General features: G+C 43.0%; 1 protein-coding gene, 1 long non-coding RNA gene and 1 pseudogene across 2 annotated transcripts in view; 1 reads left to right on the top strand and 2 right to left on the bottom strand.

Annotated features, from left to right (window-relative positions):
• Nucleotides 1-27,412, bottom strand: part of LOC139583688 (NLR family CARD domain-containing protein 3-like) — a 672,088-nt gene that overhangs the window by 123,373 nt on the left and 521,303 nt on the right. The gene's annotated exons all lie outside the window — the stretch shown is intronic.
• On the top strand, nucleotides 576-21,398 carry LOC139534149 (NLR family CARD domain-containing protein 3-like; annotated as a pseudogene).
• Nucleotides 3,717-6,545, bottom strand: LOC139569837 (uncharacterized). Its single transcript, XR_011673970.1, has 2 exons — nucleotides 4,836-6,545; nucleotides 3,717-4,337 (listed from the first exon to the last, which is right to left on the bottom strand). It is a non-coding gene; the product is annotated as an uncharacterized lncRNA (long non-coding RNA).

Genomic DNA, 27,412 nt, shown 5'->3' with positions numbered 1-27,412 from the left:
ATGAATCAGATTACATGGCCCCCAGGCTACATGAATATAAAGAGACATGAGACAAAACAATCATAATGAATCAGATTACATGGACAGGGGGACCTGATCCTAGATCATAAGGAATCAGATTACATGGAGAGGGGGACCTGATCCTAGATCATAATGAATCAGATTACATGGAGAGGGGGACCTGATCCTAGATCATAATGAATCAGATTACATGGAGAGGGGGGGACCTGATCCTAGATCATAATGAATCAGATTACATGGAGAGGGGGGACCTGATCCTAGATCATAATGAATCAGATTACATGGAGAGGAGGGACCTGATCCTAGATCATAATGAATCAGATTACATGGAGAGGAGGGACCTGATCCTAGATCATAATGAATCAGATTACATGGAGAGGGGGACCTGATCCTAGATCATAATGAATCAGATTACATGGAGAGGGGGACCTGATCCTAGATCATAATGAATCAGATTACATGGAGAGGGGGGACCTGATCCTAGGTCAGCACCCTCTTCTGGGGCACTGCTTGTATGAACTGAACACATAGTTGTAAAGTCTAGTTTCAGCAGGTGTTTACTGCCATCTAGTGGAAGATACCAATAAAACACTTTATTATCAGGATGGGGAGGCGGCTGAGCTGAAACAGAAAGTAAAGTTGTTCTTTTGTTCAGGATCCATTTTGAGACGACAGAGCAGAAAACACTATATGGAGATTATTTAAAAATAAAGTAAGTATTTCTGAACAATAATCTATTCTAATGGACAGAGTAAGAGAATGAATACCTGGAATGAGATATTACTAGTTAGTAGAACTGCTACTGGAGCTGAGTTGCTGACAGACAGCAGTTTTCAAAGTGTAAACTAATCAGTAGTCCGACATGTTATCAGTAAAACGTCTGGTAAAGATGGTGGAGGAGCTTTTCAATTATTTGGTTTTATGTTTATCTCAGGGTTTCTCAATCCTTTTGTTCTTACCAGCATTTACACACCTGATTCAACTAATCATCAAATATTTTAAGACAGTTTAATATTTGAGGCATACAAATGAACATTCTCAAATTAAAACCTTTTGGGTTTGTAGGACTGCTTACAATTATTAAAGTCCGACAGTAACTCACATTTTGGAGGAAAAAAACACAGCTCAACTTGGTTTCTAGTAAATTATATGTTTATCAAAAATAATGTAAGAGAGATGTCTTGAAGAAACGCGTCTGGGTTTAGAACTCTGTGTCTCAGTGCGCTGCGACAGTGGGAAGTTCGTTTTGCATGGCCCGGTGCTACAGGTGAGTGGACATTTATTTTAAGGACCAATGGAATGGTCTAAAATGCGCAAACTCTGCTCAACCGGGGATCCGGTCAATGCAAAACGAAACCACCCAGTGACCGTTACTTTATTTCCTGATATGAAATGTAAAGTAACTTTGTAGCCGACGCAGTTCCAGAATGTCTGTTGAAACTGTGTCTCATATGGAACGTTAGAACAGTGGTGGAAACAGAACTCAGTTCTCAAACTGGAGTAAAAGGAAAGATTCCTTCATAGAACATGACTCAAGTAAAAGGGAAAGTCACACAGTAAAAGACTACTTCAGTAAAAGTCTTAAAGTATTTGGTTTCAAATATAATTAAGTATAAAAAGTAAAAGTAAAGTAGTGATAATTTAAAAATAATTTTATTAAACAAACCAGACAGCACAATTTTCTTGTTATTTTAATTTACGGATAGCCAGGGTCACACTCCAACACTCAGACATCATTTAAAAACCAAGCATTTGTGTTTAGTGAGTCCTCCAGATCAGAGGCAGTAGGGATGACCAGGGGTGTTCTCTGTTTAGTCACTAACAACCCACTACTATACATTATAACCTAGTCTACTTTACATAATATAACACCTACATATCACTAACAACCCACTACTATACATTATAACCTAGTCTACTTTACATAATATAACATCTACATATCACTAACAACCCTCTACTATACATTATAACCTAGTCTACTTTACATAATATAACATCTACATATCACTAACAACCCACTACTATACATTATAACCTAGTCTACTTTACATAATATAACATCTACATATCACTAACAACCCATTACTATACATTATAACCTAGTCTACTTTACATTATTTAAAATATCTTGCGTGTGGCGAAAAAAAAATTCTGAATGGACCACAGATTTCCCCCTCAGATCAATCATGCTCCTTTCAGCCCTTCTGTCTACATTCTCAGATACGTTTAGAAAAGAACAGATTAAAAGACAATAAATATCCTGTTAGTGAATACAAATAATGGTGAGACATGGCCTTGTGTTGCTGTACTGTCTAGAACTACCTTAACAAACAGTGACTTAATATTATTATTATTATTGTTGCTGTACTGTCTATAACTACCTTAACAAACAGTGACTTATTATTATTATTGACAGTTACCATGGAGATGAAATGTCACAACTACATGTTCATGTGATGCATTAAATCACCTGACTGTTTCTAGGTCTGTTAGTAAATGTTTTATTTCTAAGAAATAATGAATGAATGAGAACAATTGAAATTCAATAATTAGTTGTCACTGTTTTAACCACAACCAACATGTTGGATCTCTGTTTAGTTGTCACTGTGTTAAACACAACCAACATGTTGGATCTCTGTTTAGTTGTCACTGTGTTAACCACAACCAACATGCTGGATCTCTGTTTAGTTGTCACTGTGTTAACCACAACCAACATGCTGGATCTCTGTTTAGTTGTCACTGTGTTAACCACAACCAACATGTTGGATCTCTGTTTAGTTGTCACTGTGTTAACCACAACCAACTTGCTGGATCTCTGTTTAGTTGTCACTGTGTTAACCACAACCAACATGTTGGATCTCTGTTCAGTTGTCACTGTGTTAACCACAACCAACATACTGGATCTCTGTTTAGTTGTCACTGTGTTAACCACAACCAACATGTTGGATCTCTGTTTAGTTGTCACTGTGTTAACCACAACCAACATGTTGGATCTCTGTTTAGTTGTCACTGTGTTAACCACAACCAACATGCTGGATCTCTGTTTAGGGGTCAGTGCTCTAAAATGAGTCTCTCTGGGGAGAGTGAGGAGGGGGAACCTGCCTCTAAAATGAGTCTCTCTGGGAAGAGAGAGGAAGGGGGTCCTGCCTCTAAAATGAGTCTCTCTGGGGGACATGACACCAAAGCTAAGAGGTAAGATAACAATTTTATGAAGATTTGATTAAGTTTATTTCCAAAATAAATAGCTTTCTTAAGATGAATGCACTTCCTGTAAATCACTCTGGATAAGAGCATCTGCTAAATCAGGGGTTCTCAATCCGGGGTCTGTGGAGGTACTGCAGGGGTTCTCAATCCGGGGTCTGTGGAGGTACTGCAGGGGTTCTCAATCTGGGGTCTGTGGAGGTACTGCAGGGGTTCTCAATCCGGGGTCTGTGGAGGTACTGCAGGGGTTCTCAATCCGGGGTCTGTGGAGGTACTGCAGGGGTTCTCAATCCGGGGTCTGTGGAGGTACTGCAGGGGTTCTCAATCCGGGGTCTGTGGAGGTACTGCAGGGGTTCTCAATCCGGGGTCTGTGGAGGTACTGCAGGGGTTCCGCGGCACCCTGACTGTACTCGTTGCAATGTGAGACATTTGATAGAATTTTCACAACACGACCACTTTGCCTGCTCTAAACTCTTAATTATTGCCTAATATAATGGAATGCATATTTTTTTAACCAATTCTGATCGTTGTTACAAGCAGATTTTTGACAATATAACCGTTATATCAACACACTCTTCACCCCCGTTTAACAACTCTAAATAGCTTTGGCATAGTAGAATCAAGTCCCTCGCCAATAATGTTGCCTACAACGTTGCATACAATGTTCATTTTCATCCAACACATATTATGCCCTAGATGCCTTAATTTGCCCAATTCATAGCCATGCCCAATTTAGGATTATTTTTTAACAATGTGATGTTGCGCTCCAAAGGGAGAACTTGAAATAACATGATGTAGATAATTAAATAATCAAAAGAAAAACGTGTTTAGAAAATAAGGTTCCTTATAGAGCCAAAAAGGCTTCTATCACTTCCTTAAAATATGAAATTAATAAAAGTTATATATATTTTTGGGTTCAGTGAAGATGAACCTCTAGAGTTCTGATCAACAAAAGGTTCATGTTTTGAGGATGTGAACCCAGCAGCCCTCCAGTGGTCAGATCAATTCCACCTGTTTTTTCCAGCGCCCGGCCCGGGATTCGAACCAGCCACCTTTCGGTCACAGCTCCAACTCCAACCTGAGTTAATCTTCAGAAATAAGCATGAGTTAATCTGCCAAAATGAAGACAAAATACTTTAGAGACATACATGGTATCACTTGTGATACATCATTATTATACATAAATCATTGCCAAAAGCACAAAACACACTGTTGCATGTAGGTCTATATTATTTATAGATTGATCATATAGAAATATAAAAACATTATTTTTAACTACTGCAAAGCAATTACATGTGGCGCAGGAACCACTGACTCACTGCATGATTCTATAGTATTATCAAGACACCTGCTGTTAACTCTTAACTACTTAGGACAGCTCACGAGGTGTCCTGAATATCTACCGACTAGGTGGGACTAGAGACTTCATGCATAGCTTTAATTTATACCCATAAGTGTAAAATGTCTTTATTCTCAGCACTTATACGACCAATTTTATACTCTGAGACACTTTGACGATATGGACCCAGATCTCAACATATTGTTATAAAAAAACATAGAATGTTTGTTTTACATAATAATAAAAAATGAATATTACTAATGTAACCCACTGTAAAGACTGGGTTTAGTTGATTGTGTTGCACTGCTCATGTCCGCGTTCTGGAACTGTCCGCGTCCCCGTACAGAACTGTCCGCGTCCCCGTTCGGTGTGGCGCCAAGCATATTGTCCGGTTACGCGCAGAGTTGGCTGAGGTGATCTTGGGGAATAACGACGGAGTTCACTACAGTGTTGAGACACCGAAGTTTATTGTTCAATTTGCTTTTTTCTTTACGGTCAGGGACAGTATGAGTGTAGCCAGATCCTTTTCACTCTCTATCCTTGTTTCATTTTGTGGTTCACCGGATTCATCATCGAGACGAGGGACAGACGAACGACCTGCTAGCTAGCCAAGCTAGTCGGTACAGCTCGGTAAGCTAGCTAGCTACTCTACCAGCAGCATCCTAGTTACCATAGCTACCACTACATCATCACCGGCTGTCTGCATTTCTTGTGGACCGATGGAGCTCCCCGGTTGTTTCTTCCACCTGTTAAATCCGTGGAGGGCTTCTCCCTCTCTCGTTGACGGATGCTGGCTACCTCTGTCCGGTTCTCCTCTCTTCACTAGATGGACGGTAACTTTAGTGTTTAACCCCTCTGTGTCCAAGGACCAATCTTTTGAATATTATTTTCAGGGCGCCTCAATAGCAGGTATTGAACACCGGGTAAATAATCACTAGTCAGAGCCTCAACCTCAGTAAACATTCATTATAAAAAACATCTTAATATCTGATATTGCGAGTAAACAACCTCGGAATAGAAAAGACAAGAGTGCGTCTTCCAGCCCACCAATAAATTACATAATTCAACCCTCCCGGTTAGTAAATTTACCTCAACATGCCCCCGGAGAAGGCAGAGTAACGACACCAGCCTTTTAGCGGGGCTGACTACAACGCTCGCGTCGCTAAATGAATTTCGTTATTAAAAATGACACACTGCTCGCGCCGCCAACGACCGTCTAGAAGTCAGTTCTATTTGTGACGCAGTTCGCGCTGCAAGTCCTTATTTATTTAACTAGGCAAGTCATTTAAGAACAAATTATTAATTACAATGACGGCCTACCTTAAAGGCCTCCTGCGGGGATGGGGGCTGGGATTAAATACATTTTTATAAATATAGGACAAAATCACACATCACGACAAGAGACCTAACATGCCAGACCTGACACTCAGCAAAATCAATTTTTAAATCTATACTATTCTACTGTATCGTTTGTATATGTTATTCAATTATTGCATTGTCAAGGGCTAAAATAGAACTCAAAGTCCTGCCTCTCCCATCTCCTCATTGGTTTATAGAAGCAGGTACCCACGTGCCATCTCCTCATTGGTTATACCCACGTGCCAGAAGCAAGACGAAATGTTTTGCCAGTTGTGTGGTAAAAGTGTAGATGCCAATCACCATATAAGTTCAAAGATGAAAAAGCCTGGAAGGAGGAGAGATGACTAGAAATTATTCGGTTGTCAGTTTTATGTGTGGATTAATTGTCGCCGTAGAGATCCTTGTGCATTTCAGGTAAAATAACAACTCAAGGTTTATATCCCAGGACAAATTAGCTAGCAAGTGCAAGCTAACTAGCTAAATTGTCATAGATATTTAATGCTTTTCGACCTGTCCCCAAATGAATGTCATTGGTTCAGAGTTTGGTTTGATATTTTAACCTGCGTGTCGTGATCGCGTTTGGTGTGGGGGGACAAAATACATTTATGCACGATGGCGCACGTGCGCAGCCGGTTTGGGTTCCGTGTAAGACAACAACATAGCATGGCAGCAACACATGACAACAACATAGCATGGCAGCAACACATGACAACACAGCATGACAACAACATGGTAGCATCACAACATGGTAGCAGAACAAAACATGGTACAAACATAATTGGGCACAGACAACAGCACAAAGGGCAAGAAGGTAGAGACAACAATACATCACACAAAGCAGCAACAACTGTCAGAAAGATTTTCCATGTTTGAGTCTTTGAATGAAGAGATTGAGATAAAACTGTCCAGGTTGAGTGTTTGTTGCAGCTCGTTCCAGTCGCTAGCTGCAGAGAACTGAAAAGACGAGTGACCCAGGGATGTGTGTGCTTTGGGGACCTTTAACAGAATGTGACTGGCAGAACGTGTGTTGTATGTGGAGGATGAGGGCTGCAGTGGATATCTCAGATAGGGGGGAGTGAGGCCGAAGAGGGTGGATATCTCAGATAGGGGGGAGTGAGGCCTAAGAGGGTGGATATCTCAGATAGGGGGGAGTGAGGCCTAAGAGGGTGGATATCTCAGATAGGGGGGAGTGAGGCCTAAGAGGGTGGATATCTCAGATAGGGGGGAGTGAGGCCTAAGAGGGTTTTATAAATGAGCATCAACCAGTGTTTGTTGCAGCTGCATTCATTTCTACTTTACTCTACTCTCAGTAATAATGCATTCATTTCATTCTACTCTCAGTAATAATGCATTCATTTCATTCTTACTCAGTAATGCTGCATTCATTTCATTCATTAATTTCATTCATTAAACCTCATTGGTTTATAGAAGCATGTACCCATGTGCCATCTCCTCATTTAGCAAAAAAACATGAACATAACTTATTTTGGAATGAAACTCTTCTTATGTTTCCCCATCTGAGCTCAGAGTAGATGAGAGATGTAATGTTTGTCTCTGTTGTGTTGAAGTCCAATCAAGCAAGAGAGACCAGCCTCCCCTGTTCCCAGCTGTGTGTCCATGAAGAGTGACTGGTCTATGGAACATCCTATAGAGTTTAGAAAGGGAGACTTTTCTACTGAACAAAGGTAAGAAGAACTCATGGGTCATGGTCAGTGAGTTAAACAACACTGTCTCTAGTCATTTCTCCTCTCCCATTTTCCCAATTATTTTTGTTGTTTTCATAATCCATAGGCTAATCCTTTTGTCCATTTTCATTAGTCCTAAAACAATAATAATCAAACACAACATACATTCCCCCCCTGTGTGTGTGTGTGTGTGTGTGTGTGTGTGTGTGTGTGTGTGTGTGTGTGTGTGTGTGTGTGTGTGTGTGTGTGTGTGTGTGTGTGTGTGCACTCCCTGGATGAGGAGATGTAATCTCTAGTCACTTTTACCCCTACCTACATGTACATATTACCTCAATTATAGTCTCATTATTACCTCAACTACCTGGTACCACTGCACATTGACTCAGTACTGGTACTCCTTATAGTCTCATTATTACCTCAACTACCTGGTACCCTGCACATTGACTCAGTACTGGTACTCCTTATCGTCTCATTATTACGGTCGGTCACATTTGAGAGTCAGGCAGATATATAGCATTTTGCGGGGAAAAAACATGATTATTTGTCTCTGAAATGAAAACATCAAGTGATTTTAAACAAATACATTTCTGTCATTGAACAATCCCATGCCATGATTAGATAGTGGAAAAACACACCAATCTCTTTCAGAAATGCTTTAAACAATAAAAGCTAATTTACGAACATTCCTGAAAATGGATATATAGCTTTTTGGAATGAAACTCTTCTTATGTTTCCCCGTCTGAGCTCAGAGTAGATGAGAGATGTAATGTTTGTCTCTGTTGTGTTGAAGACCAATCAAGCAGGAGAGACCAGCCTCCCCTGTTCCCAGCTGTGTGTCCATGAAGAGTGACTGGTCTATGAATCAACCTCTAAACTTTAGAGAGGGAGACTTTTCTACTGAACAAAGGTAAGAAGAACTCATGGGTCATGGTCAGTGAGTTAAACAACACTGTCTCTAGTCATTTCTCCTCTCCCATTTTCCCATTTCTTTTTGGTTATTTTCATAATCCATAAGCTAATCATTTTGTCCATTTTCATAGTCCTAAAACAATATTAAACAAACACAATATTCCCTCTGTGTGCGTGTGTGCGTGTGTGTGTGTGTGTGTGCGTGTGTGTGTGTGTGCGTGTGTGTGTGTGTGTGTGTGTGTGTGTGTGTGTGTGTGTGTGTGTGTACTCCCTGGATGAGGAGATGTAATCTCATGTTTTGTCCACAGAAACCAACAGGAGAGATCAGAGTCAGAGATTCTCAGTGGTCAGTCTTCCCAGAGTCATCAAACAGACCTGGCCTCCATATTCAGTGTATGTGGTCCTGTTATGTACATTTGTTTTTGTTTACCTCAAGTAAAGTTGATCTGTCAATCATTCATTAATGTGTTAATGAGAAAGCATTTTGTCTCTTGCTTAACTTATTTACTTGATTTATTTCAGTTGCTTGAAGAGAAAATTATGACATTTGTGAAGAACGAGCTGAAGATGTTCAAGAGGATTCTTAGTCCAGAACTCCCAGAAGGCTTTGAGAGTCAGAAGCAGGAAGTGGTGGATGCTGAAGATGAGAAGCAGGAGAGCAGTGCCAGAGAGGGGGCTCTGAAGATCACACTGCACGTCCTGAGGAAAATGAACCAGAAGGAGCTTGCTGACACACTGGAGAAATGTAAGATCTGTCTGCCTCATGTTGAATGCTGTTTTATAACATTTAAAAGCTGTAGCTAAAGTACAGCTAAAGTAGCTGTGTAACTCAATGATATTGTAGCAGCCTTAACTAGAGGTCGACCGATTATGATTTTTCAACGCAGATACCGATACCGATTATTGGACGACCAAAAAAGCCGATACAATTGTTTTTTTTACTTTAACAGTTTAATGTCTTTGTAATAATGACAATTACAACAATACTAAATGTACACTTATTTTAACTTAATATAATACATCAATATATAACATATATTATTATATATATTATTATTATATTATTATATATATTATTATATATATTATATATATTATTATTATATATTATATTATATAACATATGAGAGCTGGTGGTTCCTTTTAACATGAGTCTTCAATATTCCCAGGTAAGAAGTTTTAGGTTGTAGTTATTATAGAAATTATAGGACTATTTCCCTCTATACCATTTGTATTTCATTAACCTTTGACTATTGGATGTTCTTATAGGCACTTTAGTATTGCCAGTGTAACAGTATAGCTTCCGTCCCTCTCCTCGCTCCTCCCTGGGCTTGAACCAGGAACACAACGACAACAGCCACCCTCGAAGCAGCGTTATCCATGCAGAGCAAGGGGAACAACCACTCCAAGTCTCAGAGCGAGTGACGTTTGAAACGCTATTAGCGCGCGCTAACTAGCCAGCCATTTCACTTCGGTTACACCAGCCTCATCTCGGGAGTTGATAGGCTTGAAGTCATAAACAGTGCGATGCTTGACGCACAACGAAGAGGTGCTGGCAAAACGCACGAAAGTGCTGTTTGAATGAATGTTTACGCGCCTGCTTCTGCCTACCATCGCTCAGTCAGATACTTAGATACTTATATGCTTGTATGCTCAGTCAGATTATATATATTATCTAGCAGGACACGCTAGATAATATCTAGTAATATCATCAACCATGTGTAGTTAACTAGTGGTTATGATTGATTGTTTTTTATAAGATACGTTTAATACTAGCTAGCAACTTACCTTGGCTTACTGCGTAACAGGCAGTCTCCTTGTGGAGTGCAACGAGAGGCAGGCAGGTCGTTATTGCATTGAACTAGTTAACCTGAAGGTTGCAAGATTGGATCCCTCGAGCTGATAAGGTGAAAATCTGTCATTCTGCCCCTGAACGAGGCAGTTAAAAAAATGTGTAAAAAATGTAAAAAATAAAAAAAATAGAAAAACATCTGCAAAATCGGTGTCCAAAAATACCGATTTCCGATTGTTATGAAAACTTGAAATCGGCCCTAATTAATCGGCCATTCCGATTATTCGGTTGACCTCTAGCCTTAACACAACACCCAGTGACCTCATCAAGTAGCAGCAGGGATGTGTTGTGGTGATTAATTTAGAGACAGAGAGAGACAACATTAATAATACCATCAATAATACCAATAATAATATAATCAGTCACACCAGTCTGTAATGCATTATGAAAACATTTACACATGTATACAGTCAGTTAAGAGAATAAATGATTATAATTTAAAACTTTATAACAGTCCTACAATACTGTAGTCATTAAAACAGACGTAATATTAATATCCTCTGTGTTATTTCTAGATTCAGATGAGCTTGCTGTGATTTGCCAACGTGAACTCAAATCTAATCTAAAGAAGAAGTTTCAATGTGTATTTGAGGGGATCGCTGAACAAGGAAAACCAACACTTCTCAATAAGATATACACAGAGCTCTACATCACAGAGGGTGGAACAGGAGAGGTCAATAATGAACATGAGCTGAGACAGATTGAGACAACAACCAGGAAACAAGCAAGACCAGAGACTGCAATCAAATGTAACGACATCTTCAAACCCTTAACTGGACAAGACAAACCTATCAGAACTGTGCTGACAAAGGGAGTCGCTGGCATTGGAAAAACAGTCTCTGTGCAGAAGTTCATTCTGGACTGGTCTGAAGGAAAAGCAAATCAGGATGTCCAATTTGTATTTTCATTCCCTTTCCGGGAGCTGAATTTGATGAAAGAGGACAAACACACTTTCATTGAACTCCTCAATCACTTCTCAATGGAAACCAAACAATCAGGAATCTCCATCTACAACAAGTACAAAGTTCTGTTCATCTTTGATGGTCTGGATGAGTGCCGACTGCCCCTAGACTTCCAGAAGAACAAGATCTGTTGGGACGTCACAAAGTCAACCTCAGTGGATGTTCTGCTGACAAATCTCATCAAGGGAAATCTGCTTCCCTCTGCTCTCCTCTGGATAACTACCCGACCTGCAGCAGCCAATAAGATCCCTTCAGAGTGTGTTCACCAGGTGACAGAGGTACGAGGGTTCAATGACCCACAGAAGGAGGAGTACTTCAGGAAGAGATTCAGTGATGAGGACCTGGCCAGCAGAATCATCTCACACATAAAGACATCAAGGAGCCTCCACATCATGTGCCACATTCCAGTCTTCTGTTGGATTTCTGCAACAGTCCTTGAACACATGCTGAAACATGAGAGAAGAGATGCCCAAGACTCTGACTGAGATGTACACACACCTTGTGGAGTTTCATACCAAACAGAAGAATGAAAAGTATCTTGGGAATGAAGAGACAGGTCCACACTGGAATAAAGAGAGCATTCTGTCACTGGGAAAACTGGCTTTTCAACAGCTTGTGAATGGCAATCTGATTTTCTATGAAGAAGACCTGAAAGAGGCTGGCATTGATGTCAATGAAGCCTCAGTGTACTCAGGATTGTGCACACAGCTCTTTAAAGAGGAATGTGGGCTGTACCGGGACAAGGTGTACTGCTTTGTTCATCTGAGCATTCAGGAGTTTCTGGCTGCTGTATATGTGTTCCTCTCATTCATCAACAACAATGAGAATCTAATGGACAAACTGCAAACAAAAGACAAGTCTGAAGTTACTTTCTACAAGAGTGCTGTGGATAAATCCTTACAAAGTGAGATGGGAAACCTGGACCTTTTCCTCCGCTTCCTTCTGGGCCTCTCACTGGAGTCCAATCAGAAGCACTTACGAGGTCTACTGACAAAGACAAGAAACAGCTCAAAATCCCATGAAGAAACAGTCAAGTACATCAAGGAGAAGATCGGGGAGAATCCCTCTCCAGAGAGGAGCATCAATCTGTTCCACTGTCTGAATGAACTGAATGACCATTCTCTAGTGGAGGAGATCCAAAGCTACCTGAGATCAGGAAGTCTCTCAAAACCCAAACTGTCACCTGCACAGTGGTCAGCTCTGGTCTTTGTGTTGCTGACTTCAGAAAAGGAGCTGGATGTGTTTGACCTGAAGAAATACTCCAGATCAGAGGAAGGTCTTCTGAGGCTGCTGCCAGTGGTCAAAGCCTCCAGAGCTGCTCTGTGAGTAAATAAAATGACATATCAGAACTAACCATCAGGAAGCATTATCCAGTTTAGAGAAAATGATGTATTATAATATGTATATAATATTATATTGAAAAATATATTAAATAAATGCATTGATTTTCACATTAGTATAACAATATGACCACATAGTTCTAGGAGATAGAAGATGAATCTATATGTTGTTTTGGATAATTAACCAAATGCATCTGCCATTGTCCTTCTACACTCTTGGTGTTAAATTAACAGTGTGTTTGTGAAGTCATGATTATCTCTTTGTCAGGCTGTCAGGCTGTGGAGTGACAGAGGAAGGCTGTGCTTCTCTGGTCTCAGCTCTGAGGTCAAACCCCTCACACCTGAGAGAGCTGGACCTGAGTAACAATGACCTGAAGGATTCAGGAGTGAAGCTGCTCTCTGCTGTACTGGGGAATCCCCACTGTAAACTGGAGACTCTGAGGTCAGTATTCCTGTAGTTGGTCAACAAGTGATAACTGTTCACCAGATCCACATGTGTTTACCAGACACACATAGTCCACACCATATGTGTTTGGACAGTGAAGCTCACAGTTTTAAATTTGGTTCTATGCTCCAGCATTTTGGATTTGAGATATAATGTTTCATATTAGATGACAGTACAGAATGTCACCTTTCATATTCATGTTTGTACAGTGGCTTGCAAAACTTTTCACCCCCTTGGCATTTTTCCTATTTTGTTGCCTAAAAAACTGTAATTAAAATAGATGTTTTGGGGGTTTGTATCAGTTGATTTACACAACATGCCTACCACTTTGAAGATGCAAAATATTTTTTATTGTTAAACAACCAATAAATAAAAAAGAAAATAACTTGAGTGTACATAACTATTCACCCCCAAAGTCAATACTTTGTAGAACCACCTTTTGTAGCAATTACAGTTGCAAGTCTTTTGGGGTATGTCTCTATAAGCTTGGCACATTTAGCCACTGGGATGTTTGAACATTTTTCAAGGCAAAACTGCTCCAGCTCCTTCAAGTTGGATGGGCTCCGCTGGTGTACCGCAATCTGAAAGTCATTCCACAGATTCTCAATTGGATTGAGGTCTATGCTTTGACTTGACCATTACAAGACATTTACATTTTTCCCTTTTAACCACTCGAGTGTTGCTTTAGCAGTCTCAAAATCTCTGGAAGACTGAAACAGGTTTCCCTCAAGACTTTCCCTGTATTTAGCGCCATCCATCATTCCTTCAATTCTAACCAGTTTCCCAGTCCCTGCCGATGAAAAACATCCCCACAGCATGATGCTGCCACCACCATGCTTCACTGTGGGGATGGTGTTCTCGGGGTGATGAGAGGTGTTGGGTTTGCGCCAGACATAGCGTTTTCCTTGATGGCCATAAAGCTCAATTTTAGTCTCATCTGACCAGAGTACCTTCTTCCATATGTTTTGGGAGTCTCCCACGTGCCTTGTGGCGAACGCCAAACGTGTTTGTATTTTTCTTCTGGCCACACTTCCGTAAAGCCCAGCTCTGTGGAGTGTACGGCTTAAAGTGGTCCTATGGACAGATACTCCAATCTCTGCTGTGGAGCTTTGCAGCTCCTTCAGGGTTATCTTTGGTCTCTTTGTTTCCTCTCTGATTAATGCCCTCCTTGCCTGGTTCGTGAGTTTTCCCTCTCTTGGCAGGTTTGTTGTGGTGCCATATTCTTTCCATTTTTTAATAATGGATTTAATGGTGCTCCGTGGGATTTTCAAAGTTTCAGATATTTTTTTATAACCCAACCCTGATCTGTACTTCTCCTCAACTTTGTCCCTGACCTGTTTGGAGAGCTCCTTGGTCTTCATGGTGCCGCTTGCTTGGTGGTGTCCCTTGCTTAGTGGAGTTGTAGACTCTGGGGCCTTGCAGAACAGGTGTATATACACTGAGATCATGTGACAGATCATGTGACACTTAGATTGCACACAGGTGGACTTTATTTAACTAATTATGTGACTTCTGAAGGTAATTGGTTGCACCAGATATTATTTAGGGGCTTCATAGCAAAGGGGGTGAATACATATGAACGCACCACTTTTCTGTTTTTAATCAAGTTTTTTTATTTTTTTATTTCTCTTGACCAATTTGGACTATTTTGTGTTTGTCCATTACATGAAATCCAAATAAAATCAATTTAAATGACATGTTGTAATGAAACAAAATAGGAAAAACACCAAGGGGGATGAATACCCCAAATAATCCCATTTGAAGAAGTCTTCATTATTTGGACATATTCACATATATTGTATTAAAATAGTCATACTTTTAGTATTTGGTCCCATATCTGTGATTCTACTAACTTGTTGAATGTATTTGCAGTTTGTCTTGGTTGTGTTTTGGATTATGTTTTTCCTAATAGTTTGGACATATTCACATATATTGGTAATGGTGAGAGGTTAGCATGTTTTGTTGTAGTCTCTGTTATTGGTAATGGTGAGAGGTTAGCATGTTTTGTTGTAGTCTCTGTTATTGGTAATGGTGAGAGGTTAGCATGTTTTGTTGTAGCCTCTGTTATTGGTAATGGTGAGAGGTTAGCATGTTTTGTTGTAGCCTCTGTTATTGGTAATGGTGAGAGGTTAGCATGTTTTGTTGTAGCCTCTGTTATTGGTAATGGTGAGAGGTTAGCATGTTTTGTTGTAGCCTCTGTTATTGGTAATGGTGAGAGGTTAGCATGTTTTGTTGTAGCCTCAGTTATTGGTAATGGTGAGAGGTTAGATTGTTTTGTTGTAGTCTCTGTTATTGGTAATGGTGAGAGGTTAGCATGTTTTGTTGTAGCCTCTGTTATTGGTAGTTTGGAGAGGTTAGCATGTTTTGTTGTAGCGTCTAACTTTCTCACTCATATTATTTTTAATTATTTTTATTTCACCTTTATTTAACCAGGTAAGCTAGTTGAGAACAAATTCTCATTTGCAACTGCGACCTGGCCAAGATAAAGCATAGCAATTCGACACATACAACAACACAGAGTTACACATGGAATAAACAAAACATAGTCAATAATACAGTAGAACAAAAGAAAACAAAAAGTCTATATACAGTGAGTGCAAATGAGGTAAGATAAGGGAGTTAAGGCAATAAATAGGCCATGGTGGCGAAGTAATTACAATATAGCAATTAAACACTGGAATGGTAGATGTACAGAAGATGAATGTGCAAGTAGAGATACTGGGGTTCAAAGGAGCAAGATAAATAAATAAATACAGTATGGGGATGAGGTATATAGATGGGCTGTTTACAGATGGTCTATGTACAGCTGCAGTGATCTGTGAGCTGCTCTGACAGCTGGTGCTTAAAGCTAGTGAGGGAGAAAGAGTCTCCAGCTTCAGAGATTTTTGCAGTTGGTTCCAGTCGTTGGCAGCAGAGAACTGGAAGGAGAGGCGGCCAAATTAGAAATTGGCTTTGGGGGTGACCAATGAAAAATACCTGCTGGAGCGCGTGCTACGAGTGGGTGCTGCTATGGTGACCAGTGAGCTGAGATAAGGCGGGGCTTTACCTAGCAGAGTCTTGTAGATGACCTGGAGCCAGATGGTTTGGCGACGAGTATGAAGCGATGGCCAGCCAACGAGAGCGTACAGGTCGCAGTGGTGGGTAATATATGGGGCTTTGGTGACAAAACGGATGGCACTGTGATAAACTGCATGTAGGCTATTTTATAGATGACATTGCTGAATTCGAGGATCGGTAGGATGGTCAGTTTTACGAGGGTAGGTTTGGCTGCATGAGTGAAGGATGCTTTGTTGCGAAATAGGAAGCCGATTCTAGATTTAATTTTGGATAGGAGATGCTTAATGTGAGTCTGGAAGGAGAGTTTACAGTCTAACCAAAAACCTAGGTATTTGTAGTTGTCCACATATTCTAAATCAGAGCCGTCCAGAGTAGTGATGCTGGACGGTCGGGCGGGTGCGGGCAGTGATCAGTTGGCCAGAAGTATACAGAATGGTGTCATCTGCGTCGAGGTGGATCAGAGAATCACCAGCAGCAAGAGCGACATCATTGATGTATACAGAGAAGAGAGTCGGCCCGAGAATTGAACCCTGTGGCACCCCCATAGAGACTGCAAGAGGTCCAGACAACAGGCACTCCGATTTGACACACTGAACTCTATCAGAGAAGTAGTTGGTGAACCAAGCAAGGCAATCATTTGAGAAACCAAGGCTGTTGAGTCTGCCAATAAGAATGTGGTGATTGACAGAGTCAAAAGCCTTGGCCAGGTCGATGAATACGGCTGCACAGTAATGTCTCTTATCGATGGCGGTTATGATATCGTTTAGGACCTTGAGCGTGGCTGAGGTGCCCCCATGACCAGCTCTGAAACCAGATTGCATAGCGGAAAAGGTACGGTGAAATTCGAAGTGGTCGGTAATCTGTTTATTAACTTGGCGAAGACCTTAGAAAGGCAGGGCAGGATAGTAATAGGTCTGTAGCAATTTGGTTCTGGAGTATCTCCCCCTTTGAAGACGGGGATGACTGCGGCAGCTTTCAAATCTTTGGGAATCTCAGACGATACGAAAGAGGGGTTGAACAGGCTAGTAATTGTGGTTGCAACAATTTCAGCAGATCATTTTAGAAAGAGAGGGTCCAGATTGTCTAGCCCGGCTGATTTGTAGGGGTCCAGGTTTTGCAGTTCTTTAAAAACATCAGCTATCTGGATTTGGGTGAAGGAGAAATGGGGGAGGCTTGGGCGAGTTGCTGTGGGGGGTGCAGGGCTGTTGACCGGGGTAGGGTTAGCCAGGTGGAAAGCATGGCCAGCTGTAGAAAAATGATTGTTGAAATTCTCAATTATAGTGGATTTATCGTGGTGACAGAGTTTCCTAGCCTCAGTGCAGTGGGCAGCTGGGAGGAGGTGCTCTTATTCTCCATGGACTTTGCAGTGTCCCAGAACTTTTTTGAGTTTGTGCTACAGGATGCAAATTTCTGCTTGAAAAAGCTAGCCTTAGCTTTCCTAACTGCCTGTGTATATTTGTTCCTGACTTCCCTGAAAAGTTGCATATCACGGAGACTATTCGATGCTAATGCAGAATGCCACAGGATGTTTTTGTGCTGGTCAAGGGCAGTCAGGTCTGGAGAGAACCAAGGGCTATATCTGTTCCTGGTTCTACATTTCTTGAATGGGGCATGCTTATTTAAGATGGTGAGGAAGGCACTTTTAAAGAATGACCAGGCGTCCTCTACTGACGGGATGAGGTCAATATCCTTCCAGGATACCCGGGCCAGGTCGATTAGGAAGGCCTGCTCGCTGAAGTGTTTTAGGGAGCGTTTGATAGTGATGAGGGGTGGTCGTTTGACCGCAGACCCGTTACGGATGCAGGCAATGAGGCAGTGATCGCTGAGATCTTGGTTGAAAACAGCAGAGGTGTATTTGGAGGGCAAGTTGGTTAGGATGATATCGTTGAGGGTGCCCGTGTTTACGGATTTGGGGTTGTACCTGGTGGGTTCATTGAAAATTTGTGAGAGATTGAGGGCATCAAGCTTAGATTGTAGGATGGCCGGGGTGTTAAGCATGTCCCAGTTTAGGTCACCTAGCAGCACGAGCTCTGAAGATAGATGGGGGGCAATCAGTTCACATATGGTGTCCAGGGCACAGCTGGGGGCAGAGGGTGGTCTATAGCAAGCGGCGACGGTGAGAGACTTGTTTCTGGAAAGGTGGATTTTTAAAAGTAGAAGCTGGAATTGTTTGGGTACAGACCTGGATAGTAGGACAGAACTCTGCAGGCTGTCTCTACAGTAGATTGCAACTCCACCCCATTTGGCAGTTCTATCTTTAAACAGATTCAGATCTGATTAAACCAACTCTTAGTTTCCTGATTCAGATCTGTTTAAACCAACTCTTAGTTTCCTGATTCAGATCTGTTTAAACCAACTCTTAGTTTCCTGATTCAGATCTGTTTAAACCAACTCTTAGTTTCCTGATTCAGATCTGTTTAAACCAACTCTTAGTGTCCTGATTCAGATCTGTTTAAACCAACTCTTAGTTTCCTGATTCAGATCTGTTTAAACCAACTCTTAGTTTCCTGATTCAGATCTGTTTAAACCAACTCTTAGTGTCCTGATTCAGATCTGTTTAAACCAACTCTTAGTGTCCTGATTCAGATCTGTTTAAACCAACTCTTAGTTTCCTGATTCAGATCTGTTTAAACCAACTCTTAGTTTCCTGATTCAGATCTGTTTAAACCAACTCTTAGTTTCCTGATTCAGATCTGTTCAAACCAACTCTTAGTTTCCTGATTCAGATCTGTTTAAACCAACTCTTAGTTTCCTGATTCAGATCTGTTTAAACCAACTCTTAGTGTTATTATTCATTATTTATTTATGATTTGTATTAATCAAGGCATAATCAGGATTAATTTAGTATTGTTTAGAAACGTGTTATCTACTCCCTTAGACAGAAAATTACTCCAGTCATCATCCACAGTTCAGTTACTATTGGGCAAAACACAACCCAAAACACAACCAAAATAAACTGCAGATGCAACCAATGAGTTTGGGACCAAATACTACACTTTCGACTACTTTAATACACTATAAGTGAATTGGTCAGAATACTTATGACTTCTTCAAATAGGGGGACTAGATACATAAAGTGCTTTTATTTTTTCTAAATGGTAAAACAGATATGTATTAAAATATCCTCAAATAAAAGGTGACATTATATAATGTCACCTCATATGAAACATTTGATCTGAAATCCAAAATGTTGGAGTACAGAGCCACATTTAAAATGTTAGCTTCACTGTCAAAATAGATATGGTGTGGACTGTATACTCAATACAATCTAAATCTGATACCTCACTGTCTGTCTTTTGACTGATACTGCTTTTTAAACTGGTCTGGTCAGTCTACTCAAATATTTGTACTATACATGTTTCTATCTGCAGGCAATAATTTGATATTTTGTCATTTCTAATAATGATACATTCATTTATGAATAGATATGGCAGGTTTCAGGACACTGACGTATCTGAATTATGTTTAAAAAATATACTGCCACTATTTTCACCACCAAAGAATATCAGTGTGATTTGAATATGATTTGACTCTTTGCAGGCTGTCAGGCTGTCTAGTCACAGAGGAAGGCTGTGCTTCTCTGGTCTCAGCTCTGAGGTCAAACCCCTCACACCTGAGAGAGCTGGACCTGAGCTACAATCACCCAGGAGACTCAGGAGTCAGACTGCTCTCTGCTGGACTGGAGGATCCACACTGCAGACTGGAGAAACTCAAGTATGTAGAGGGTTTATGTCAATGTTCATATCAGACATGTTTGACTTTGTTGTATGTTACTGTGTGTGTGTTTCCTCTGTGTGTGTGGGTCCGGGTTGTGTGCAGTGTGTATGTGTGTGTGTTTGTGTGTTTAGTGTGTGTGTCCAGTGCCCAGTGTGTGTGTGTCCAGTGTGTGTGTGTGTGTGTGTGTGTGTGTGTGTGTGTGTGTGTGTGTGTGTGTGTGTGTGTGTGTGTGTGTGTGTGTCCAGTGTGTGTGTGTCCTGTGTGTGTGTGTGTGTGTGTGTGTGTGTGAGTTCAGGTGTATCCCTCAATGACTGTCTGTTCTTCTGCTTACCGCTACAGTGTGGAACATGGTGGAGAGAACACAATGAAACCTGGGCTTAGAAAATGTGAGTGTTGACTGCTGTGAAGAATATGACTAAGAATAAGTCTTAATTCAAGTTAAGTCAAAGTCAAAGACCACCATCATTACTTACTTGGTCATATTAAATATCAGCTGTAGTTCTACAGAAGCAGAAATCAGGGACACCAACGTTTACAAAGAGTTGCTTTGACAATGTGTGTGTGTGTGTGTGTGTGTGTGTGTGTGTGTGTGTGTGTGTGTGTGTGTGTGTGTGTGTGTGTGTGTGTGTGTGTGTGTGTGTGTGTGTGTGTGTGTGTGTGTGTGTGTGTGTGTGTAATTAATGTGAATAAGTGTGTTTTATATTACCATACAGTATAACATATGATCATTCAATAAGTCTCAAGTTACCTTAACTTCTCCTTTTGATACCTAGAAACATCTACATTAAATGAATTAGTGAAAAGTGAGTTAACATTCTAATGTGAATGATGATGATTTCTAATATTGTGTCTGGTTTCATCCATCAGATGTCTGTGATCTCACACTGGACCTAAACACAGTAAACAGACTCCTCTCTCTGTCTGAGGAGAACAGAAAGGTGACATATAGGAGAGAGAAGCAGCCGTATCCTGATCACCCAGAGAGATTTGAGGGCTGGCAGCAGGTGCTGTGTAGAGAGGGTCTGACTGGGCGCTGTTACTGGGAGGTAGAGTGGAGTGGGAGAAGGGCTGATATAGGAGTGACATATAAAGGAATCAGCAGGAGAGGAGGGGGTGATGACTGTTGTCTTGGATACAATGACAAGTCCTGGAGTCTGTTCTGCTCTGACAACAGTTACTCTGCCTGGCACAATAATAATCAGACTACCATAGACGTCCGCCCCTCCAGCTCCCACAGAGTAGGAGTGTATCTGGACTGGCCAGCCGGCACTCTGTCCTTCTATAGAGCCTCCTCTGACACACTGACCCACCTGTACACATTCACCTCCACATTCACTGAGCCCCTCTATCCAGGGTTTGGGGTTTGGAGTGATGTGCTTTATGATGTTGTCTCCTCAGTGTCCCTGAAATACTAACCTGACACACACACACACTGGACACACACACACACACACACACACACACACACACTGGACACACACACACACACACACACACACACACACACACACACACACACACACACACACACACACACTGGACACACACACTGGACACACACACACACACACACACACACACACACACACACACACACACACACACACACACACACACACACACTGGACAGACACACTCACACTGGACACACACACACACACACACTGGACACACAAACATACACACTGGACACACACACACACACACACACACTGGACACACACACACACTGGACAGACACACACACACTGGACACACTCACACTGGACACACACACACACACACACACACACACACACTGGACACACACACACACACACACACACTGGACACACACACACACTCACACTGGACACACACACACACTCACACTGGACACACACACACTCACACTGGACACACACACACACACTGGACAGATACACACACACTGGACACACACACACACACACACTGGACACACACACACACTGGACACACACTCACACTGGACACACACACACACACTGGACACACAAACATACACACTGGACACACACACACACACACACACTGGACACACAAACATACACACTGGACAGACACACTCACACTGGACACACACACACACACACACTGGACACACAAACACACACACACACTGGACACACAAACATACACACTGGACAGACACACTCACACTGGACACACACACACACACACACACACACACACACACTGGACACACAAACATACACACTGGACAGACACACTCACACTGGACACACACACACACACACACACACACACTGGACACACAAACATACACACTGGACAGACACACTCACACTGGACACACACACACACACACACACTGGACACACACACACACACACACTGGACACACAAACATACACACTGGACAGACAAACTCACACTGGACACACACACACACACACACACACACTGGACACACAAACACACACACTGGACAGACACACACACACACACACACACACACACTGGACACACACACACACACACTGGACACACACACACACACTGGACAGACACACACACACTGGACACACACACACACACTCACACTGGACACACACACACACACACACTGGACACACACACACACACTCACACTGGACACACACACACACACTGGACACACACACACACACTCACGCTGGACACACACACACACTCACACTGGACACACACACAGACACACTGGACAGATACACACACACTGGACACACACACACACACACACACACACACACACACTGGACACACACTCACACTGGACACACACACACACTGGACACACAAACATACACACTGGACAGACACACTCACACTGGACACACACACACTGGAGACACACACACACACACACACACACACTGGACACACAAACATACACACTGGACAGACACACTCACACTGGACACACACACACACACACACTGGACACACACACACACACACACACACTGGACACACAAACATACACACTGGACAGACACACTCACACTGGACACACACACACTGGAGACACACACACACACACACACACACTGGACACACAAACATACACACTGGACAGACACACACACACACACACACACACACACTGGACACACACACACACACACTGGACACACACACACACACTGGACAGACACACACACACACACTGGACACACACACACACACTCACACTGGACACACACACACACACACACTGGACACACACACACACACTCACACTGGACACACACACACTCACACTGGACACACACACACACACTCACGCTGGACACACACACACACTCACACTGGACACACACACAGACACACTGGACAGATACACACACACTGGGGACACACACACACACACACACACACACTGGACACACACTCACACTGGACACACACACACACACACACACACTGGACACACAAACATACACACTGGACAGACACACTCACACTGGACACACACACACTGGAGACACACACACACACACACACACACACTGGACACACAAACATACACACTGGACAGACACACTCACACTGGACACACACACACACACACACTGGACACACACAAACACACACACTGGACACACAAACATACACACTGGACAGACACACTCACACTGGACACACACACACTGGAGACACACACACACACACACTCACACTGGACACACACACACACACACACTGGACACACAAACATACACACTGGACAGACAAACTCACACTGGACACACACACACACACACACACACTGGACACACAAACATACACACTGGACAGACACACACACACACACACACACACACACACTGGACACACACACACACACACACTGGACACACACACACACACACACACACACACACACACACTGGACAGACACACACACACTGGACACACACACACACACACTCACACTGGACACACACACACACTGGACACACACACACACACTCACACTGGACACACACACACTCACACTGGACACACACACACACACTCACGCTGGACACACACACACACTCACACTGGACACACACACAGACACACTGGACAGATACACACACACTGGGGACACACACACACACACACACACACACACTGGACACACACACACACACACACACACACTGGACACACAAACATACACACTGGACAGACACACTCACACTGGACACACACACACACACACACACTGGACACACAAACATACACACTGGACAGACACACTCACACTGGACACACACACACACACACACACACTGGACACACACACACACACACACACACTGGACACACAAACATACACACTGGACAGACACACACTGGAGACACACACACACACACACACACTGGACACACAAACATACACACACACACACACACACACACACACACACACTGGACACACACACACTGGACACACACACACACACACACACACACACACACAGACACACACACACACACACACACACTGGACACACACACACACTCACACTGGACACACACACACTCACACTGGACACACACACACACTCACTGGACACACACACACACTCACACTGGACACACACACACACACACTGGACACACACACACACACACACACACTGGACACACACACACACTGGACACACACACACACACACACACACTGGACACACACACACACACTGGACACACACACACACACACTGGACACACACACACACTGGACACACACACACACACTGGACAGATACACACACACTGGACACACACTCACACACACTTGGACACACACTCACACTGGACACACACACTGGACACACACCCAGGACACACACACACATACTGGACACACACACACACTCATACTGGACACACACTCACACTGGACACACACACTCACACTGGACACACACACTCACACTGAACAGACACACTGGACACACACACACACACTGGACAGATACACACACACTGGACACACACACACACACTGGACACACACACACACTGGAAACACACACACACACACTCACACTGGATACACACACACTCACACTGACACACACACACACACACACACACACTGGACACACACACACACTCACACTGGACACACACACACACACACTCACACTGGACACACACACACACACTCACACTGGACACACACACACCCACACACTGGAGAAACAGACACACACACACACACAGGACACACACACACATGCGTGTCTTCCTATAATTGTGACAATAACACTATTAAAATACCAATGTGATCATTTGTTGTCTTTTATGTTGAATAACAAATTGTACAATTATATATGGACATACGCTCCATAGTTGTACAAGTATACAAGGATATATTGTACTTTTCATAATAAAACATACTTGAAACAAGAAAAGCCTGTTAATTGTGAAAACAGTTTGGTTATTGATGTTACGTTTCCTCTGTCAGGTTGACGTTAACCTGCGACTGGTTGAAACATGAAACAAATATGAAATGAAATACAAAACAATTAAATATGTGGAATTGAATTAAACAAATTGTACAACAGTGTGTTGTGATGCAGGGTCACTATAGCAACAGAGTTCACCCTCTGCTCTGTTCTCTGCCCTCTCTCTCTGCCCTCTGTTCTCGCTCTGCTCTGCTCTCTCTCTGCCCTCTCTTCTCTCTGCTCTATCTCTCACTCTCTCTTTGATTTCTCAGCCTGCTCTGCTCTCTCTGCTCTCTCTGCCCTCTCTCTTCTCTCCCTCCCTGCTCTCTCTTCTCTCTCAGCCTGCTCTCTGCTCTGCTGTTCTCTCTTTTCTCTGCTCTCTCTGCTCTCTCTGCTCTCTTGCTCTATTGCTCTCTCTTGCTCTCTCTGCTCTCTGTTCTCTCTCTCTCCCTCTCTTCTCTCACTCTGCCCTCTCTCTTCTCTCTCTCTCTCTGCTCTCTCCCTCTGCTCTCTCTGTTCTCTGCTCTCTCTCTGTTCTCAAATCTTCCTCCTCTCTCGCTCTGCTCTCTCAGCCTGCTCTCTGCTCTCTCTCTGTTCTCTGATCACTCTCTCCCTCTCTCTTCTCTGCTCACTCTCTCTGCCCTCCCTGCTCTCTCTCTGCTCTCTCTCTCTTTCTGCCCGCCCTGCTCTTTCTGCCCTCTGCTCTCTCTCTCTCTGCTCTCTCTCTTTGCCCTCTGCTCTCTCTCTGCTCTCCGCTCTCTCAGCCTGCTCTCTGTTCGCTCTCTCTCTGCTATCTCTCTCTGTTCTCTGCTCTCTCTCTCACTCTGCTCTCTCACTCTGCACTCTCAGCCTACTCTCTGCTCTCTCTCTGCTGTCAATGCTCTCTTTCTGCTCTCTACTCTCTGCTCTCTCTCTGCTCTCTGTACTCTCTCTCACTCTCTGCTCTCTCAGCCTGCTTTCTGCTCTCTCTACTCTCTCCCTCTCTCTCTTTCTACTCTCTCTCTCTTTCTGCTCTCTCTCTGTTCTCTCTCCCTCTCTGCTCTCTCTGCCTGCTTTCTGCTCTCTCTACTCTCTCCCTCTCTCTCTTTCTACTCTCTCTCTCTTTCTGCTCTCTCTCTACGCTCTCTCTCTCTGCGCACTCTCTTTCTGCTCTCTCTCTGCTCTCTCTGTTCTCTCTCCCTCTCTGCTCTCTCTGCTCTCTGTCCTCTCTCTCACTCTCTGCTCTCTCAGCCTGCTTTCTGCTCTCTACTCTCTCCCTCTCTTTCTGCTCTCTCTCTCTGCTCTCTCCCTCTGCTCTCTCTGTTCTCTGCTCTCTCTCTGCTCTGCTGCTCTTTATCTGCTCTCTCTGCTCTCTCTTTCTCTCTCTGTCCTCTCTGCTCTCTCTGTTCTCTGCTCTGCTGCTCTTTATCTGCTCTCTCTGCTCTCTCTCTCTGCCCTCTCTTCTCTCTGCTGCTCTCTCTTTTCTCTGATCTCTCTCTTTCTGTTCTCTGCTCTCTCTACCCTCTCTCTGCTCTCTCAGCCTACTCTCCGGTCTCTCCCTCTCTTTCTAATGCTCTCTGCTCTCTCAGCCTGCTCTCATCTCAGCCTGCTCTCTGCTCTCCCTCTCTCGCTCTGCTCTCTCACCCTCTCTCTTTTCTCTTTTCTCTGCTCTCTGCTCTCTCTCTCTGTGCTCTGCTCTCTCTCTGCTCTCTTCTCTCTCTGCTCTCTCCCTCTCTCGCTCTGCTCTCTCTCTGATCTCACCCTCTCGCTCTCTCTGCTCTCTCTTCCCTGCTCTCTGCTCTCTTCCCTGCTCTCTCTCTTCTCTGCTCTCTCTGCTCTCCTCTCTCTCTGCTCTCTCTCTGCTCTCTCTCTCTCTCTCTCTCTCACACTCTGCTCTCTCTCGCTTTATATCTGAACAGAGGTGTAGTTTGGACAATCACCACTTGATGTCAGTGTTAAACCAGAAGTTATGAAAACAACATCACTGCAGAGAGAGAGAGAGTATAATATACTGATATACAGTGCATTCAGAAAGTATTCAGACCCCTTGACTTTTTACACATTTTGTCACG

The sequence above is a fragment of the Salvelinus alpinus genome, chromosome 1 (assembly GCF_045679555.1).
Source record: "Salvelinus alpinus chromosome 1, SLU_Salpinus.1, whole genome shotgun sequence".
In the NCBI taxonomy this organism is placed as follows: domain Eukaryota; kingdom Metazoa; phylum Chordata; class Actinopteri; order Salmoniformes; family Salmonidae; genus Salvelinus; species Salvelinus alpinus.
The sequence above is the reverse complement of the archived record's forward strand: the minus strand, read 5'-3'. Positions and strand labels throughout refer to the sequence as shown.